General features: G+C 47.8%; 1 long non-coding RNA gene across 1 annotated transcript in view; it reads right to left on the reverse strand.

Moving 5' to 3' along the window:
• Positions 1-299: 299 nt before the first annotated feature.
• The window catches only part of LOC144118578 (uncharacterized), a 31,750-nt gene continuing 13,549 nt past the window's right edge, over positions 300-18,500 (reverse strand). Inside the window, exon 3 of the long non-coding RNA XR_013312050.1 lies at positions 300-1,112. This is a non-coding gene — a long non-coding RNA (uncharacterized LOC144118578). The remainder of the gene's footprint in view (positions 1,113-18,500) is intronic.

Here is an 18,500-nt window from a genome sequence, read left to right on the forward strand (position 1 = left end):
ACGGCAAACAAAGAATGCATTTCTTCTGGATAGGCAATATGTCTTGTTTATCTGGTAGAGCTCGCTGAGTGCAGGCACGGTAGCTGTAATTTTTATGATCGCCGAGGCAACAGTAGGCGCTGATATCCTTCAGAGCAGTGAGGGAAATTGAAAGTGTTTAAATGCCTTGAAATTTATGGCGTTTAGCATTTTTTCATTACTCATATGTGTCAGTGAACTTCGTAAAATTTTTTTTGATTGTCAAGAAAAATTAAAAGCAATACATTAGGTAGGAATTCTCAGTATCCGTTCGAAAGAGCTTAAATGAAACAGAACGTTGAGACCATCCTCTTGAAGAGCCTTTTAAGAAGGCCAACTGTTTGAACTGGTCATCTTGAAAGGAATAGAAGTCACCGTCGAGATGCGAAGATAGGACACTGCACCAGTGGAATCTGCTACCCAAATGTGAAATTTGCGGTTTTTCAGGTTGATGCGGAACTTTCAATGCATGACAGAAAAATGTTACACCTTCATTTTCTTCTTCCATCCCTGTCTGCTGGAGAACACATTTCGTTCGCAGAATATTTTTGAGAAACTCATAGATAATGAGTGTAACGCTAGGTGCTTCCGAGCAGCGCATCTTTATCTGTGAAAGCTATTCCTTTCAAGATAGCCAGTTCAAACTGTTCGCATTGGTAAAGTGTCCTTCAAAAGAAATATCTCACTATTCCACTTTACTTTCTAGCTCTTCCGAGTTGATACTCTAAATTCTGACCGAATTTAATATCGCATAAGCACTAATTCGAAGGCTACCAACCCTGAGGAAAATCGTCTGCCTGTTCGCGTTGTCTCTTCGCATTGTCTGTACCCTAGCGCGAGTGCTCCGTCCCGCAGCACTTCCCGCTCTTCGTCGTCTTCTACGTGGCACCCATCCGGTGGTTCTGATCCGAGCAAAGTTGTCTCTTGCGTGTCCGCAGCTGGCCTTGCGCGATCGCTCCGTCCCGCTGCACTGCCCGCTCATCGTTATCTTCTACGTAGCCAAAATCTGTGCTTTCATACTGATTAGAATGTTGTAAACATTCTTTGTAGTTTTTTTTGCATTCTTTTTCTCAGGCGATCAGTCCATGAACAACCTAACGAGGAGAGGCGGAGAGAACGGGAGAAGAGGAGAATCACGCGAATGAGACTTATCATTGCGCTATTCGTAACATCACGTAAGGAGCCCATAAACAAATAGAAATGTTATCAGCGACATACAAATTATATCATTACATATGGGCAATCTTTTATTTTGCGGAGCTGTTAGTTACATTTTCCCAGATGCATCCTTGGTATGCCATAAGAATGGCCAGAAGGCCAACGCTTTTGGAGTTCGGTGTTCTAAAATTGTGGCAGGAAACTTGGATTGTAGTGCTTGACCATGCACTTGTACCATGCCTTTTACACACTTCTGTACACTACAAAGTTGATATTTGTGATTGTGCGACCCATAAAGTTGAGTTTATCTTGATTACGAGTACAGTAACATTCACATTGCAGCTGCGGTGTAATTTTTGTTGGGTAGCCAGCTCCTTAAATATTATCTCACGAAAACATCAACTTAATTGCACTTGTTCGAAAATTTTGATAAAGTCCAATTTTGCTATTCTAACTGGGTAATGGGGTTAAGCGCAGCTCAAGCATATTTTTTTGCTGCATTAATCCTCAATTTGCCCATTCAACGAAGGCAAGTGAATTATAGCGAGTGAGTGAACCCTCGGAGAGAGCGGACGTAACCAGAGCGGATGATTCTCGATGGCTGGAGGGTAGCAATGTCACTTCCAATCTGGTGATGTCTGTTCTTTCCAGCCAGTGAGAATTATCCGCTCTGCTAGCGTCCCTTCTCTCCAGCCAATGGACGAATTGTATGACTGACAATGCATTTTTTACTCCTGATGAGGATTTCAATTCTGCGGCATTAAAATAGATTCTGGGCCTGACTGCCGTACCCGCCGCGGTGGCTCAGTGGTTAGAGCGTTCGGCTACTGATCCGGTGTACCGGGGCTCGAACTCGACCGCGGCGGCTGCGTTTCGATGGAGGCGAAACGCAAAGGCGCCCGTGTGCTGCGCGATGTCAGTGCACGTTAAAGATCACCAGTTGGTCGAAATCATTCCGGTGCCCTCCACTACGGCATCTTTTTCTTCCTTTCTTCTCTCACTCCCTCCTTTATCCCTTCCCTTACGGCGCGGTTCAGGTGTACGCCGATATGTGAGACAGATACTGCGCCATTTCCTTTCCCCAAAGGCCAAGAATCATTATCTCTTCATTTTTCGGTTCGACTCGGCGAACTCGCCGCAATGACTCGCCGCGGTGGCTCAGTGGTTAGGGCGCTCGGTTACTAATCCGAAGCTCCCGGTTTCGAACCCGACCGCGGCGACTGCGTTTCGATGGAGGCGAAACGCAAAGGCGCCCGTGTTCTGTGCGATGTTAGTGTACGTTAAGAATCACCAGGTGGTCGAAATTATTTCGGAGCCCTACACTACGGCACGTCTTTCTTTCTTTGTTCTTTCACTACCTCTATCCTTTCCCTTACGGCGCGGTTCAGGTGTCCGCCGATATGTGAGACAGATACTGCGCCATTTCTTTTCGCCAAAAACTAATTCTCATTCAAAATGAAGTGATAGGCAGACCACCAACGAGGATCTCATACTGGCGTTCAGTCATCACACTGGCTAACAGAAAAAGAAATGAATAGAAACCAGTGAAAACCGGTTTTGAGAAACGGAAGTGGCGCAGTAACGGTCCCACATATCTCTGGGGACACCCGAACCGCGCCGTAATGGAAGGGATAAAGGATGGAGTGAAAGAAGAAGGGAAGAAAGAGGTGCCGTAGTAGTGGTGGTGATGGTAACTTTTATTGCGAACGACGTAAATGGTGGGGGCGAGGCCCCTTACATGGCTCTTGGATGCTCCCTCACTGTGAGGAGGCACCCCTACAAAGCAAAGGATTGCCCTTGGAGAGTGATCCTTCGCAGAGCGCTGGATATGAGCTGGCGTTAGTCTTGAGGTGAAGTTTCAGTAAGAAGAGTCTCCCAGGAAGACTCCGCCATGGTCCGTGATGGGGTATGAGGGAAGGTGGGGCACGTGAGCAGGGCGTGTAGAAAGTCTCCTGGTGTGCCGAAAAGTTTGCATGGGGGGGGGGGGGGATTGGTCTGGGTATCGAGCGTGTAGCAGTATGGGGTATGGAGATGTACGAGTTGGTAGTCGTCGCCAGTGTGCGGCCTGCGCTATGGTGAGGATTAGGGCTGGATGTGCGTATTCCCTTCGTTGTTCTCGGTAGCACGAGAGAATATCCCGGAAGGATAGCAGGCGCTCCTCGGCCAGTAGAAGGGATGTGAGCCTCCTCGTTGCCAGGGAGGCCGGCATGTACTGGCGTCCAAATGAAGGTTATAGGGCGCTGGGCCTGCCAGGAGCGTAGTAAACTGGTAGCAGTGACGGACATGTAGCCATTGCCACAGCTGAGAATGGCAGATTTGAAGTAAGAGGTAATTTCTGTGGCAGATGCAGGTATGACAACAAGCTCGATGGCCGCCTCTTCTGCCTCTGTACTATAGGATTGGTGATGACTGAGCTGGAGGTCAGAAGCTTCGCTTGATTGTCGGCTACCGCCAAGGCCATACGGGAGCCTGACGTGTATTCGGCTGCGTCCTCGTAGACCCCCTGATGTTCATCGTCATACTGTTTGTGGAGGACCCGAGTACTCTGCGGTCCCTCTCTCACACAGGGCGCATGTTCTTGGGGATAGGGGAGCTCCTCCAAGAACTTTGAAATCAATACTTCCCCGCATACCCTCTCGTAACAGACCCCGACTATGCAGGCCTCCATAACGAGAGAGGTTGAGACTGAGCTCCACAGGTGCCGTTGTGGTCGTCTCTTGAATAATTTTGACCACATGGGGATCTTTAACGTGCACTGACATCGCACAGCATACGGCGCCTTTTGAGTTTCGCCTCCATCGAAACGCTGCTTCCGCGGTTGGGTTCGAACCCCGGTACTCCGGCTCCGCAGACGAGTGCCTTAACCACTGAGCGGCGGTTGCGTATTTCAGTGTAGCGCCCATTTTATTTATTTCTCTCATTGTGCAGCCCGTCGAACTGAGAAATTACGTCAGCGCCAATCAGGTAAGCATCACTCAGGTCAGCGCGCACGTTTCGCTCGTTCAAAACACAGTTACAAGCGCTGAATGCAGTTTGTGTCCTTTTAATGCGAAAGCATCACTAGTCCCATTAGGAGAGAAGCCGGCGGCGTGTGCGTGTGCGTGTGCGTGTGTGTGCGTGCGGGCGTGCGTGAATGCGTGTGTGTGTGTGTGTGTGTGGGTGCAAGCGCGTGCAAGCGCGCGCACGCGCGCGTGTTTGTGTGTGTGTGTGTGTGTGTGTGTGTGTGTGTGTGTGTGTGTGTGTGTGTGTGTGTGTGTGTGTGTGTGTGTGTGTGTGTGTGTGTGTGTGTGTGTGTGTGTGTGTGTGTGTGTGTGTGTGTGTGTGTGTGTGTGTGTGTGTGTGTGTGTGTGTGTGTGTGTGTGCGTGCGCGCGCGTGCGTGCGTGCGTGCGTGCAGATGGTGCATAAAATCTTAGCGTTGGCAAAAAAAGAAGATAGGGTAACGTCATAAAACAGCCGTATGAGGCATATATCAAGCTCAGCACATTCACTTCACTTCAGACAATCCTATAAATGTGGTTCGTCTATATACAGGGTGCCCCAGCTAATTTTAGCCGGTATAAAAATATGCCTCGACACTCTGAGACGACGCGACCAAATGCTTGTTGCTGGCTATTGTATGAAGCAAGTCGCACTATTTTGTATAGTGTGATTAAACTGCATAATTAGTAGATATTAATTAGCCAAATTCATATTATGCGCTCAACCTGGCATCGTTCAGGATGTGCACGTCCTCTGAAAGGTGCGTTGTAGCGATCACAGAATGGTAAGGTCCCGATCAAATTAGCTTAGACTTGAAGAGGGAACGGAAGAAGCTAGTGAAGAGGGAGTCCATTAACTAGCTAGCGGTAAGAGGGAAAATAGAGGAATTCAGGATGTCACTGCAGAACAGATAATTAGCTTTAACCGAGGAAGACGATCTTAATATTCCCACAATGAACGATAATCTGACAGATATCATTACGGAGTGCGCAGAAGAAGTGGGCTAGGACGGTTCGACAGGATACCGGCAAGATATCCCAGGAGACGAAAGGTCCGATTAAGAAACGTCAAAGCATGAGGTCGTCTAACCCTACAGACAGAATAGAACTTGCAGAGATATCGAAGTTAATAAGCGCAAGGTAGCCTACATAAGGAAGTTTAATATGGAGAGAATTGAGCATGCTCTAAAGAGCGGAGGTAGCCTAAAAGCGGTGAAGAGGAAACTAGGCATAGGTAAAAACCAGATGTATGCGTTAAGAGGCAAGGAGGGCAATGTCATTAGCAACATGAACTAGATAGTTCATTAGCCGAAGAGTTCTACATAAATATATACAGTTGCCAATGTTCTCAAACAGTCAACAATAGAGACAGTAGCGCACAGTAATGCGTCATCCCACCAGAAACAAAAAAGGAAGTAAAGAAAACGTTAGCAGCAATGCAAAGTGGAAAAGCAGCTGGTGAGAATCAGATAGCAGCAGACCTGTTGAACGACGGAGGGGAGATTGTGGTGGAAGAACCAGCCATCCTGTATACGCAATGCTTATGACCTCGACCGTACCAGAATCATGGAAGAACGCGAACATTATCTTAATTCATAAGAAAGGAGACGCCAAGTACTTGAAAAATTACAGACCGATCAGCTTACTGTCCATTGCCTCCAAGGTATTTACTAAGGTAATCGCTAATAGAGTCAGGGCAACCATAGACTTTAATCAACCAAATGACCAGACAGGCTTTCATAAAGGATACTCCACGATAGCTCATATTAACACCATCAATCAGGTGATGGAGAAATGCGCAGAAAGCAGAATAGCCACTCATTAAATGGTAAACGCGCCCTAGAAAGAAGCAAAACACTGAGAGGTGCAAGCATGCACTACTGACATTTTATGTCTTATACTAAGCTTGCGTGCTATGGATCTTTCTCAAGTTAGCCGCTTCACCTCAGGCTGAATTATATTTCCCGTAGCAATAAGCGCTATTCCCTTAAGCAAAATTGACACCGTGAATAATCATGAAAAATAAATGCTCGTGACGCTACATGCCAGTGCCTCGTTTTTTGGTCTTTGCTTTGACTAAACAGAGTTAAATGCTCACGTCTTCTCAACAACGTGATGCAGTTTAGTTGAAAGTTATAGTGTCTTCATGTGCTAATTTGTAGCCGTGGTTCAAATATGTATTTTAACAGTTTTATGCTTGCGGTCGCTAAGCTTAGAGCTTTAGCATAGGGGCAATGTACGCCGCTACCGTATAATATTGCCTTTCCTTGCTGCCGCCTACAGCCAACGCAGCACATGGGTATGACTCACAAGGTTTAGGGGCACCAAAAACTGACCGGTGGTTGGCCCAAAAGAGCTCTATGCAATGCGATGTTGGGGACTGGTGTTAGCGGTGTACAATGGCAGTATATAGTAGGGATATGCTAAAATGCTCATTATATGCACCCAGAGTGGATCACTGCTAGAAGTACATTTCTCGAAGTAAATTTCTGTAGAAAAATCATTTAGAATATCTATTAAGAATTTGAATACACTGCAGCCTAACAAGTTCTTTGCCTTAAAACTGCAGCCTTTCTTAAGAGGGAACTTCCATTGTCAAATTTATTGCAACATATGATATGTTGTACACAAATGCACAATACAGGGCTCTCGTCGCGATAACTATTAAAGAAAGATGCACATTTGACTACCTTGGGTACTCATTCATAGCATGTTCTGTCTTGAGACATATGTAACCTTATTATTTAAAATTCCATGACAGGAATTTAGTGTTCTCAAAATACGCATGACGCCTCTTTCATGAGGGCATGCATCACAGATCAGAATATGTTACAGGAGTGGAAATGGCTGAAAGAACCCAATTAAAATGCCTTTCTATCACGATAGAAAATATAATTAGATCTGAAATTTTACACAGGGCTATGTACAGCCACCGTCTAGGCAGGCACAGAACACGACCGAACGTTTTTGAGTATTTATTTATATATACAACAAAATCTACAAATGCGCTACTTTGAGTTTATGTTCTGCTCGGTACTTCCTTCCCTCTCTGCCATTTTAGCCTTCCGTACTGTGCTTTGTCTCAATTGTTTATTTGCCATTCACACCACATAACTGCAGGATGTAAAAGCAGCTCTTCTTCTAAAAGTCGGGTTTAGCGCAGCACGTCTCGAGTCCTTTCACTCTCTTACAGTATTATTGTTCCATTTGAATTAGAGAGACCGGTGACAACGTGGGAATTCAATAGAACACAAATAAAATTGAGCAATTGGCTTTGCTGTCAACTTCAACGACATAAAATGCTGCGGCGACATAAGAACGCTGAACTGGCACCTTAGCCTCTTGAGATCAACGTCATCGACATACCAAGCTGAAGCTACATAAGTATACTGAATTGCCCATTTATTAAACTTGAAACATCTATGACGTCGAAGACTGAGAGAAAATCGATGCGCAGCTTCCCTTTTAAAGCAGAATTAAAGGGGCAAAGGCACCAAATTTTCCAACAATCTGGTCGTTGCACTTTAATCGGCGAGTGAAATTACCATGCCTTCAAATTCAAGGTTTAAAGAATTTTTTTCTTTTGTTAGCCGACAATTCGCTGGAACATGGCAGTCTTTGTGCTTTTTTATGCCACAAAAGTACGTGCTCCCATTCTCATTTTCTTACCTGTGTCACGGTGTTCACTATGTTGAGGTACTGATATGCTGTGGACGCCCTGTCGCTATAAAAGTGCAGTTTAGAAGACATGAATAATTTTCCTGCTTTATATTTTGCACATCTTCCGCGTAGCATGATAGCTGAGTGATGCTTGGTAAAGGAGCGTGTTCGCTCCGCCCATTGTGAGCTTGTCGAAAAAGCACAAATTTCTGGTTGCATGGTGCGGCCCTAGATCGTGTATTTATAAGTAGATCTTTCTTCCGTTCTGATACAGGGTGATTTTTGAAAAGCCATCTGGTGCAGAATCTGGGAAGCTGCATATCGTTTGCTTGCCTCAACCGGCTGGTGTGCGTCCCAGAGTGCGTGGCGGGAGCGTTGCGCTGTCGACTATAATAGACATGTCCGCAGTTGTGCTGTCCTGGTTGTGAAAACACTAAATTACCATCAAACGCTTAATTAGTCACTCTTGCTCAATTTGGGTAAAATCTTCGAATATACTGCTTTCGTTTTAAAACATATTTTGACGAAAACTCGTAATATTTACGAAACATCGTAGGTTCGTCCCTATTATAGTGAAAGCGGTCGAAGTTTTCACCTATACAAATGGAGCTTAGTCTATATCCAGACAATATTTTTTCTTCTGTCGCATAATTTTGTTCGGCTTTATAGGGCTTAGCGTCACCCAGGCTATGCGGCGCCGTAGTGGAGGGCTTCGGATAATTTCGACCACCTGGGATTCTTTAACTTGCACTGACATGGCAGAGTACGCGGATCTCAAGCATTCCGCCTCATTAGAATTGCGATCGGCTGCGTTGTGATTTTTTATCAATAACATTCGAATCAAAAAGCCGCTCCCATTTGCGTTTCAAAAAAAGAGCTTTAATCGGATTCCTGTTGCTCTACGCACTGCAGCACACAGCCAGATGAAATCTTAGGATAACTTTGGAGGACAAGTGTTCCTAGAGAAGTTGCCCGTTCTTTCTCTCGACGCGCAATTTTTAGCGTAGCTAGATATTTCGCCTAAGTTGCACTCAAACTCCTTGTAGTCCCCGTGTGGTGCCTGTGATATTCAAAACCTTGATGCGCCTGATAATTCACGTTTCCAGAAATCCGATTACATCGAAGTGCCGGCTTTTAGTCCTGCTTTCTTAGCCGACGCATCTCTTCACACTGGGCTTAATTTTACCAGATGCGAGAACCACTCTTAGGGTCCATGCTTCAAAAAAACCGCCGTCCTAGTTGGCCAAAATTACGGTGTTCTTGGATTGCGGCGACACCCGCGGTCTTCATAGTAAACTGCGCTCAACTTGAGAACTTCAAGTTTGTTGATAAACGCACAACAGCCTGGCAAAAAATCATTGAAAATAAAATGCTTTAATAAAAATCCATAGACGTACGTAGCAGCCCGGGAAATAAACTAAGATGTAAAAGAAGCAAAAAGAAGCGCTTTTCAGAAGCTAATGATGACATACTGCCACAGCTTTTATCGGCTACTTCCAGACGGCGCCGCCGACTGTAAGCACACGAATCATGGCTACTGGAACTTGTCACTTTTGAAGTGGAGTTTTCTCAAGTCTGAAATTTGAAGGTTTTTGGATTCAGTGACACCTGTACAAGTCACCCGGCCCTATCTGCCTACAAATTCGCAAACGTCTCACCCAGAAGGGCCCGCTTGGGCGAGTCCTTGGCCTCTGAATCCAGCACGACGGCAAAGCTACCCATACCATCACTGCGCTTCGAGCATCCATCCTTAACACTGAGTGCATGATTCGCCACATAGCAGGACACGTCAAGGGCATGCATCAGAAATACACCACTCGTTTAGCCACGGTCCTCGCCATCAGGCGCATGCAATATGACCTCCCATATCACAAACTTACACGAACTACCGTGAATCGGGACGGCCCCCTAATCCGCACCCCCTACAAGACTGCTCAAAGCGTTGTACTGTGCACGTACACGGCCCGCCTTCTCCCTCTGTGCGTTTAAAACTCTTTTGATTAACCCCGTGACGCGGTCCTCACATCGCAACACACTCGTCTGCTACGATCTCAGCAGTTACCTCCGCCACATTCGCAACCCCATGCCTCCTAGACCTTTGCTTTCACAGACGTACTCCCCGCCTCTCTCCACAATGACTCCACCCAACGCCGCTTGCACCACGAACTTCAAACGACCAGAAGACAGGCCCCCATTAGACATTTTTCCAAACAATATGGACAGAACATCACAGTCATAGCCATCTACGCGGGTATTGTCTCTTAAACTCACTCACAGACGGCACCAACATTTCATACCTGGCCGCTTTCCTCAAGGCACCACACGCCACCGCCGCTGGGGCGATTGTTATTTATTGCCCTCGCTATTAAACTGAGTGGCGGCCCTTCGCGGAGCTCGCATACTGTCAGCGACTCAGAGGCCGGCTACCGATCTTACACAAGCGGTCGCGTCTCAAGGCAAGCTCTCCACATCCTGAGGTATATTCTCCAGCAAGACCATGTCAATGTTTGATTACCTTGGCCCCCGGCTGCGAGGCCCTGGCTAAAAACATCAGGACTTAAACCATAGCTCGCGATTATGCTTACCGAGCGGGGCCTTCTCTCCCTCAGTTCTATCTCCCCATCTACCCTTACGGCACACGATCAGAAATCTTGCCTCTATACAGGGGCCTCAGTTAAAATATGATAATTTAAAAGAGCCCTAAGATGGAGTTGCATCTAGAAAGAAAAAAACTACAATGTACATAACCTGCACAATGCGTTTATAACCTTTAGTAATGACCTTCTAAAATACTTAATGTGACAAGGTTCTGAAGGTTTTAAAGCGAATTGATGAATGGCCTAATGCGCTGAAAGGTAATGTATTCAATTTCTGAAATGTGTTCTTGTCCCTACAATTTTTCGAGCATAGCAGAGAATATGTTTTCTCGCTTACTTTGGTGATATATATCTTCGAAAAATACGAGCAAAAGAGGCAGAGCAGCTCAAAGAACACAGGCGACTGAAGAAGCATAAACGCACACACTGACGTGTGCAGTAAATACATTCGAGAAGCAAAGCAATACAAGTTTGAAAGCAGAGACGGATATTAAAAATAATTTGTGTTAAAAAAGCCTTGTAGAGATGTGTTACGAGAGGAATAACATGACTGTTCGTCAGCAGCACTAGTCATGGCCATTAGTAGGGCTGGACCAACCACACTTGTCACCAAAAAGGAAGTAGGGCTGGACCAACCACACTTGTCACCATAAAGGAACATTGCAGTTGATTGCGAAGATGGAGAAGTCCGGGCTCAGGTCATAGCTGAAATGGAGAGCCCGCGAGTTTTGAAAGATCAGCGGATTAACCTCAAGGGTTGCATTCCGCACCATCACCAGTTAGCCGCATTTCAGACGAGTTTGCACTGGCATCAGCTGCATGTTGTGAATGAGCGTTATGATCACCGAATGTAGGCGCTATAAAGCCCAGGATATTTGGACAAACGCTCATTGTTTGCTCTGGTAGCACCACGTGCCACGAGGCGCTGCACACTCAGAATCACAGCTGGATTTTGAAATGTTCGGTACATCCTTTTGATTTTGCAAGATCATCCGAAACAGCTGGCGTGAGCGCAGGAAGCATTTCAATGTGAGATTTTGCAGTGATGTGGATGATTCGGGCAGGATAACAACCATCCCCCGATGCCACCTTATGAACGTTTTAGGTAAATATAAATTAGATATATAAAAAATAAATAAATTTTTGAGAGGGTTTTTTTGGGAATCTATAGTTTTCTCAGTTACCAGTTATAAATATCCTTATTCAGTCACGCAGTGTTCATTATTCGCGGCCAACAGAAGACGCTAATTGCGGATGTGTATGAAATGTAGGCATGGTGGTTGCGGCTGACAAGGACTGTCTTCAGGACGCTGCTAGTCGCCACGATGGCTCAGTGGTTATGGCGCTCGGCTGCTGAGCTGAAAGATGCGGGCTGCCTCCCAGTAACGGCGGCCGATTTCTGACGGCGGCGAAATTCCAGAGGCCCGTGTGCTGCTCCATGTCAGTGCATGTTAAAGAACCCCAGGAAGTGTGGTTGCAAGTGTCTGTTCCCCCTTTACTCGATTAAATTGGGGCTATAGAAATCGAGAGAGGCAGCGGTAAATCTAACGGTGAAGCTTCCTCTGTAGATGGAAGACAACTCTATCTGTCTAAGCGGAAAGGAAAGCAGCGCTCAGGAACTTCTCACGTGGACTGAGCGGAGAGCAAAACTAAAAGAATCTCAGCTGTCTAATCTCGGCGAACTGATAGCAGAGTTTGAAGACTGCTTCTTATACAGGCCGGGCAGAATTGATATGATTGAGCATGATATTGCCACACTGCTGACATTCTGCCGGCGCCACCAGGTGGCCGAACCTGTCTCCCAGCGCGTGGCCGAACGTCTTCTTCTGTCTTGAATGAGCACGGCGGTTCGGCAAGTCTCGCCCTAGTAAACGGCCGTGTTTCCCGCTTCTTGCTACGTTTGTCGGTGACATTTGGTGGAGCCGTGCTGGGTACCATCCCATGTACGCTGACCCTGTCGAAATCCTTGACGCTTCTCCCCGAAATGCGGACGCCACACCTGTCGACAAAGCCAGCCATCGCCTACGAGGCCTGCAACCCGAGTTCGAGCCATTGACAAGGCCTGTGCGAGCTATGACTTCCACCACTGGTAGCCAGACAGGTCAGTACTCTGGCAGTGCCCCGTCGTTCGTCCTTCTCGCACCTAGGTCGCCACCATCCTTCCACGGCGACCGGTTCGAGGATGTTGAAGATTGGTTGGCCAGTTTTGACCGGGTTGCTGCATTCAACCAATGGGACGACGAGCGGAAGCTGATGAATGTTTATTTCGCACTGCAAGACTCGGCGAAAACGTGGTTGGAGAACGACGAGGCATCCCTTTTCTAACTGGGCAGCTTTTCGCCGTGAGCTGCTCGCTACATTCAGCTCGAACGAGCGAAAGGAAAATGCTGAAATTGCCCTTCGCTCCAGGTCACAGCAGTCCAACGAGAGCATGGCCATGTTTATTGAGGACATGACCCGCCTCTTCAATCGGGCCGACCCGGCCATGCCCGAAGCTACAAAGGTGCGGCACCTAACGCGTGGGGTAAAGGAGCAGCTGTTTGCTGGCCTCATGCGCGACCCTCCGAGAAACGTTTCTGGCTCTGCTAAGGAAGCTACGAGCATGGAACGTTCATTGCAGGAACGGAGTGCCCAATACGGCCGTCAGGAAAATGTAGCGACCGCTCACTACTGCACGTCCTTACCAGGTCCCGGGGATGAGGCGCTGCGAAAGTTTGTGCGGAGCATTGTTCGCGAAGAACTGCGACAGCTCCACTTGGATGCTCCGTCAGCAAGTACACATTCTACAGGCGATGTCCTCCGTGATGAAATTCGACGGGCGGTGCAGCCACCCCCAGCACCACTATCGGAGCCGCACGTGATGTCCTACAGCGATGCCCTGCGCTGACCTGCCCCCGCGCCGAAAGCGTTTCGCCCCGTTGCCGAACCACGACCACCCCATCGTTACCTGCGTCCCGTCGAGCAGCAGCAGAACCTGTGCCCTCCTTTCAGCAAAGCGCACGTATGGCGAACATCCAACAATCGCCCGCTCTGCTACCACTGCGGGGAGCCCGGCCATATTCTGCGGAATTGTCCGTATCGGCGGCTGGGTTTGAGAGGATTCCCACCAGACGCACCTCTACCGCGCTATGGTGAAAGGCCGCAGGACATAGAGGAGTACCTGGCCACTCAGGTGCTTCCCCCAACCTCGCAGCGGCGCCAATCGCGAGCGCCGTCTCCAAGGCACTTTGCTTCACTCAGTCGGCCCTCATCCTCTGGTAAGTTCAGAGGCACGTCCCCTCGCCGGGAAAACTGAAGACGGCGTCCTCCGGGGGTAGGGCCACCGCCACTGCACAGAGTCAACAGCCTCCACCCGACGATTTGACGCGACGGCCCGAGCGGCAACGTCTCGATCCGACGTGCTGCGAACGATTAGTTGCTGCTGAAATTTATGTAACCGCCGACAGTCATGGAGTGACCGCACTTGTTGATACCGGCGCTGATTTTTCTGTGATGAGCAGGCAGCTCGCCACAACCCTCCGTAAGGTTCTGACGCCTTGGTGTGGACCCGTGATCCGCACCGCTGGTGTCCATATAGTGACGCCGATCGGCGTCTGCACCTGTCGCATCCATATCCGCGGTCTTACTTTCACTGGTTCATTTGCCGTATTAAGTGACTGTTCGAAAGACCTCATTCTGGGCATAGATTTCCTTCAAGAGTATGGCGCGGTCATCGACCTTCGGGAGCACCTACGAGGTGCTCCCTCAAGGAACTGTCCGGTCGTCTCGACAACCGACGTCCTAAGTAGTGCACGTGGCGCGAATGAATCCATATTACTCCCGTCAGCTCCTTTTTGCGAAGACACTTGCGCTGCTACATTCCGTCTTACGTTTTTTCCCCTCGCTTGCGGCATCGAGTCGATGCCTCTTGAAAGGGAGGGGGGCAATGCCACACTGCCGACATTCTGCCGGCGCCACCTGGTGGCCGAACCTGTCTCCCAGCGCGTGGCCGAATGTCTTCTTCTGTCTCGAATGAGTGCGGCGGTTCGGCAAGCCTCGCCCCAGTAAACGGCTGTGTTTCCCGCTTCTTGCTACGTTTGTCGGTGACAATATTGAGCTAACTTTCGAGGAGCCAATGCGGTCAAGGTGCTATCGACTCTCTCTAATGCAGAGAGATATCCTTGATAGGGAGGTAAAGCGCATGCTGGAATTAGGAGTAATCAAGCACTCTGAAAGCGAAGACGCTTCACCTATGATCTTGGCGGAAGCTCCGGGTAAAGACCCAAGGCCTGTAGTAGATTACCAGAAGTTAATCTCTCACCAAGGATCAATTGTACCCTATCCCCAATATTGAGGAGAGATTGAAGCAGGTTAGTCGAGCAGCCTATGTAGCTACGCTAGACCTTACTCGAGGGTACTGGCAAGTGCCGCTCATTGAGCTCGCCAGCAGATGCCCACCTTGCATCACTCCAACGGGAAGCTATCAACAACTAAAGATGGGCTTCGGGCTCAAAAATGCTCCGTTTTGTTTTTCCCGTCCAATGGACAGGGTTCTAAAGTGCTGTGAAGCATTTGCGGTGCCCTACTTGGACGACATTGCTGTCTTCTCAGATTCATGGGCGGACCATTTATCGCATCTGAGAGCAATGTTAAGCCGTTTGCGTCGAGCTGGGCTCAATGTAAAGGCCGAGAAGTGTTGCCTTGCAAGGGCAACCGTTGACTATTTGCGTTACAACGTAGGCCAGTGTTTCAGGTAGCCCAGTGAGGTTAAGAGATTGGCGGTAGCAGACTACCCGCGGCCTAGAACAAAGACGGACATTCGGGCATTCTTAGGGCTCAAGGAATATTATAACCACCACATCCGTGATTATTCAGCTTTGGCAAGCCCCCTGACCGATGCTCTCCGCCGGGCAGAGCCGACAAATGTAATCTGGGACGAAAAGAAGGACGCGTTCTTCTCACACCTGAAGGCGGTACTGGTTAGCCGCCCGGTTTTGCGAGCTCTGGATTACGGCCGGCAATTTACGGTCCAATGTAAAGCGAGTGATGGAGGGATAGGTACGGTTCTCTGCCAGAGGGATGACGACGGCAACGAACATCCCGTGCTCTACCTAATCCGAAAACTGAGCTCTTGAGAGATGAGGTACTGTGCGCCAGAAAAAGAGTGTGCTTGCATTGTTCTGGCTATCCAGAAACTACAACGCTATTTCGGAAGCGCCAAATGCATCCTAGAGACAGACCATTGCCCCCTTTCCTGTCTGCAAACCACGACATCAAAGAACAATCGCCTCCTGAGGTGCAGCTTGATTCGTCAGCAGTATCATTTCGACATTGAGCACAAGAATGGCAAAATGAATGGAAACCCGGGCGCACTTAGCCGTTCTTTCTAAGCAGTCTGGGGTTCTCTTCAGTTATCCAAAAGTGATACTTAAGCTTTTTTTTTCATGTGTCTATGAGTGTGAATGTGTGCAGTAGCATAAAATCCTTTATTCCGTGAATAGGTGACTGCTTACCGCAAGCATTCGGATTAATGTCCTACGAAGCAAGTTAGAGGAGATAAAGTGCGGATTTCTGCACGAATAAAACCATAAGGCGTCGGCCATTACGGTATCCCGGTAAAATGTGCGTCCCGTACTGCGCTCGCCTCCGATAAAAGTCGCGCATGCGCATTGGTCGCCCCGTTACTCCGGTAAAAGTAACTGTAGTGCTTTACATGGTGTGCTAAATGTCTCTAGTGACTTCTTTATTTGCCGGCAGCTTCAGTCCAGACTTGTATACGTGAAAGTAAAACTAACCTGCTGGCACAAGGTGACAACAGAGAACCTGACGGGTATGGGCAGAAAAGGCTTCTCACGCGTCCTAGAATCTTTTTCTTCGATAGTGCGTGCACACTAAACGTCAACTGCCCTTTTCGGAGTGAAAGGACCTCTAGCGCACTTCCCAAATCAGACATGACGTGCTCTTCAAACCGCGAGGTAAATTTCCACCCCTGAATATAGAAAATAGCTTGCGATGGCAACAGCAGCAGAGCCCCGCCTGAGAGCATGCAAAGTTCTTGCGGTTAGCAGCTAGAGAAGATTTTCACTGACGCTTAACCTCCTTCCACCGCTATCGGGAAGACCTCCCCTATTGTGGCTAAAATCTCCTTGGATGCGGGATTCTGCTTCCATCGTCAACGGCACATAGTGCGTCCTTTCAGAAGTGCAAACCTGACGCGGGCTAACGGAGGAAAAACTAACACTTCTAGAAAGTGGACAATAATTTGCGGTAAGATGTTTTGGCGGGCTATTTCGTTATAAAACATCATGAAGTGAAGAGTGCAACTTTAAACACACACAGCAGGGCGAAGAATGAAGAATGAGACGAACAGCGTACTCAATCATTTTTTTGCCACAAGCGGTGTTCATGTTTAGTGTGCGCAGCCGACATCCATGGGAAACTACGCAGGCGCGAAAATTTAGTAATGCTTATCTGCAATGCTGGCGCTGAAACTCGTGTCGCAGCGGCTAGCCGTCCTGTGTGTTTTTGTTCACAGCTTAAACAATTCCACTGGGGGCTCTGAGGAAGAACTTCACTAGCACAGATATATTGAAAACCTTTTTCAACCTCACAAGAAGATGTTTGTTCTCTAGTTTATTAAACTTTCTTAGTCTTTACACTGTATGCTCTCATCCTCAAATGTCACCAATGCTTTCGCCATCTCCTATGCCAATGTCGAAAATTGTAGACCGAAGCACTGTGGCTCGTGGCCCCCGCAATTTCTCCGAGGACGTATGATAAAATACCCGGCAATCCTTACGCCCTTGCGCTACAATTTCCTGAAATTTAAGAGGTTGCTCACTCTATAATAGCTTGCGGCTATAAAACTGCCTGACTTTCTAAGAGAAAGAGCTTGACGCGGGGCGTGATATACGACGTTGCAATGGTGCACGCAAGGACCTTCAAATCCCTGATGCGAGGTTTTTAGCTTGTCTTGCTTTTTACGCGATCTTTTGCAGATTTTTTTTCTTGCGTCGTGCTTCGCCTTGCCTGCTTAATTTCTGCACGACCGCTGAATTGATGAGCTCGCACTCCTTTTGCGTCAGCAAGTTCGCATAAGCAGGAGGTTATGTCTTCGGTACATGTTGTTTCGCTCATAACAATTTGTCTCTTGTGGCTGGCGCTGCCGGCTTATGATTATGATGTATTCCATACATGAGCCTAGATGTCAGTGCGTGCCATTAAACGCTGCAATATGATTTATCGCTGCTGGCGCAGAAACATGTTTTCGCACAGCAGCGGAATTTCGCTCCCATCATGGCATTCACATGAAAGGTTATTGTTATCAGCTGTGCATCAGCTGTAGCAGCCGCAGCTATAGAGACATGAGTATTCAATGGTGCACCCACTCTCGCTGACGATAACGTATTTTTTTCATACGCCGCCTTTTAGAAAATTTTGACTTGCTCCTTAGCTCCAACACGTTATTTAGACCCATCGCCGCAAGGTTCTGAGCTCTTCACTGTTTTGGAGCACCCGCATCAGCGCTCTTATCTGCTATCGCAGTGCCTCTTTAGCATTCGTAGTTCTAAATTACTGAATATCGCTCATGGACGCAAAAGTGTTCACAAATCAAGCACCACGCTTAGTTTTGAAAAAAAAAGGGCTTTTTTCCAAAGTGTCTCAGATATTGCAAAGTATCTTTAAATGCCAACTTCCATGTAAATACAGTATATGGATAGATCCAAGGGAAGGCAGTTCAGTTTGGTAGCCCGCACTTTAAATATAAACGAAAAAGAAGGTACGAGGTTGAGGTCATAATATCAGGGAGCTGACCCAGAGAAAGTGTCCTAATCGGATGTGGTACAAAATGGGTAGGGTGGGATGTAGGGAATTGAGTTTGAGGGTGAGCAGGAGCTCATGAAATTTAGATAGGGAGCGACGACAGCATGAGATGTTTAAACAATTGAAAAAAAGCCCACTGCTCCTCTGTCCTCCGTAAAGGTCGAGCACTTGTTGTTTGCCTAATTGAATGTCCTCGGCTATCAAGCTCACACTCCCCACCACAGTTAAACGCTGGCCGTGGTTTCTGACGGCCTTAGAAACGGAACGCTGACAAGGGCTCCAATT

This window comes from Amblyomma americanum, chromosome 2 (genome assembly GCF_052857255.1).
Source record: "Amblyomma americanum isolate KBUSLIRL-KWMA chromosome 2, ASM5285725v1, whole genome shotgun sequence".
Lineage (NCBI taxonomy): Eukaryota > Metazoa > Arthropoda > Arachnida > Ixodida > Ixodidae > Amblyomma > Amblyomma americanum.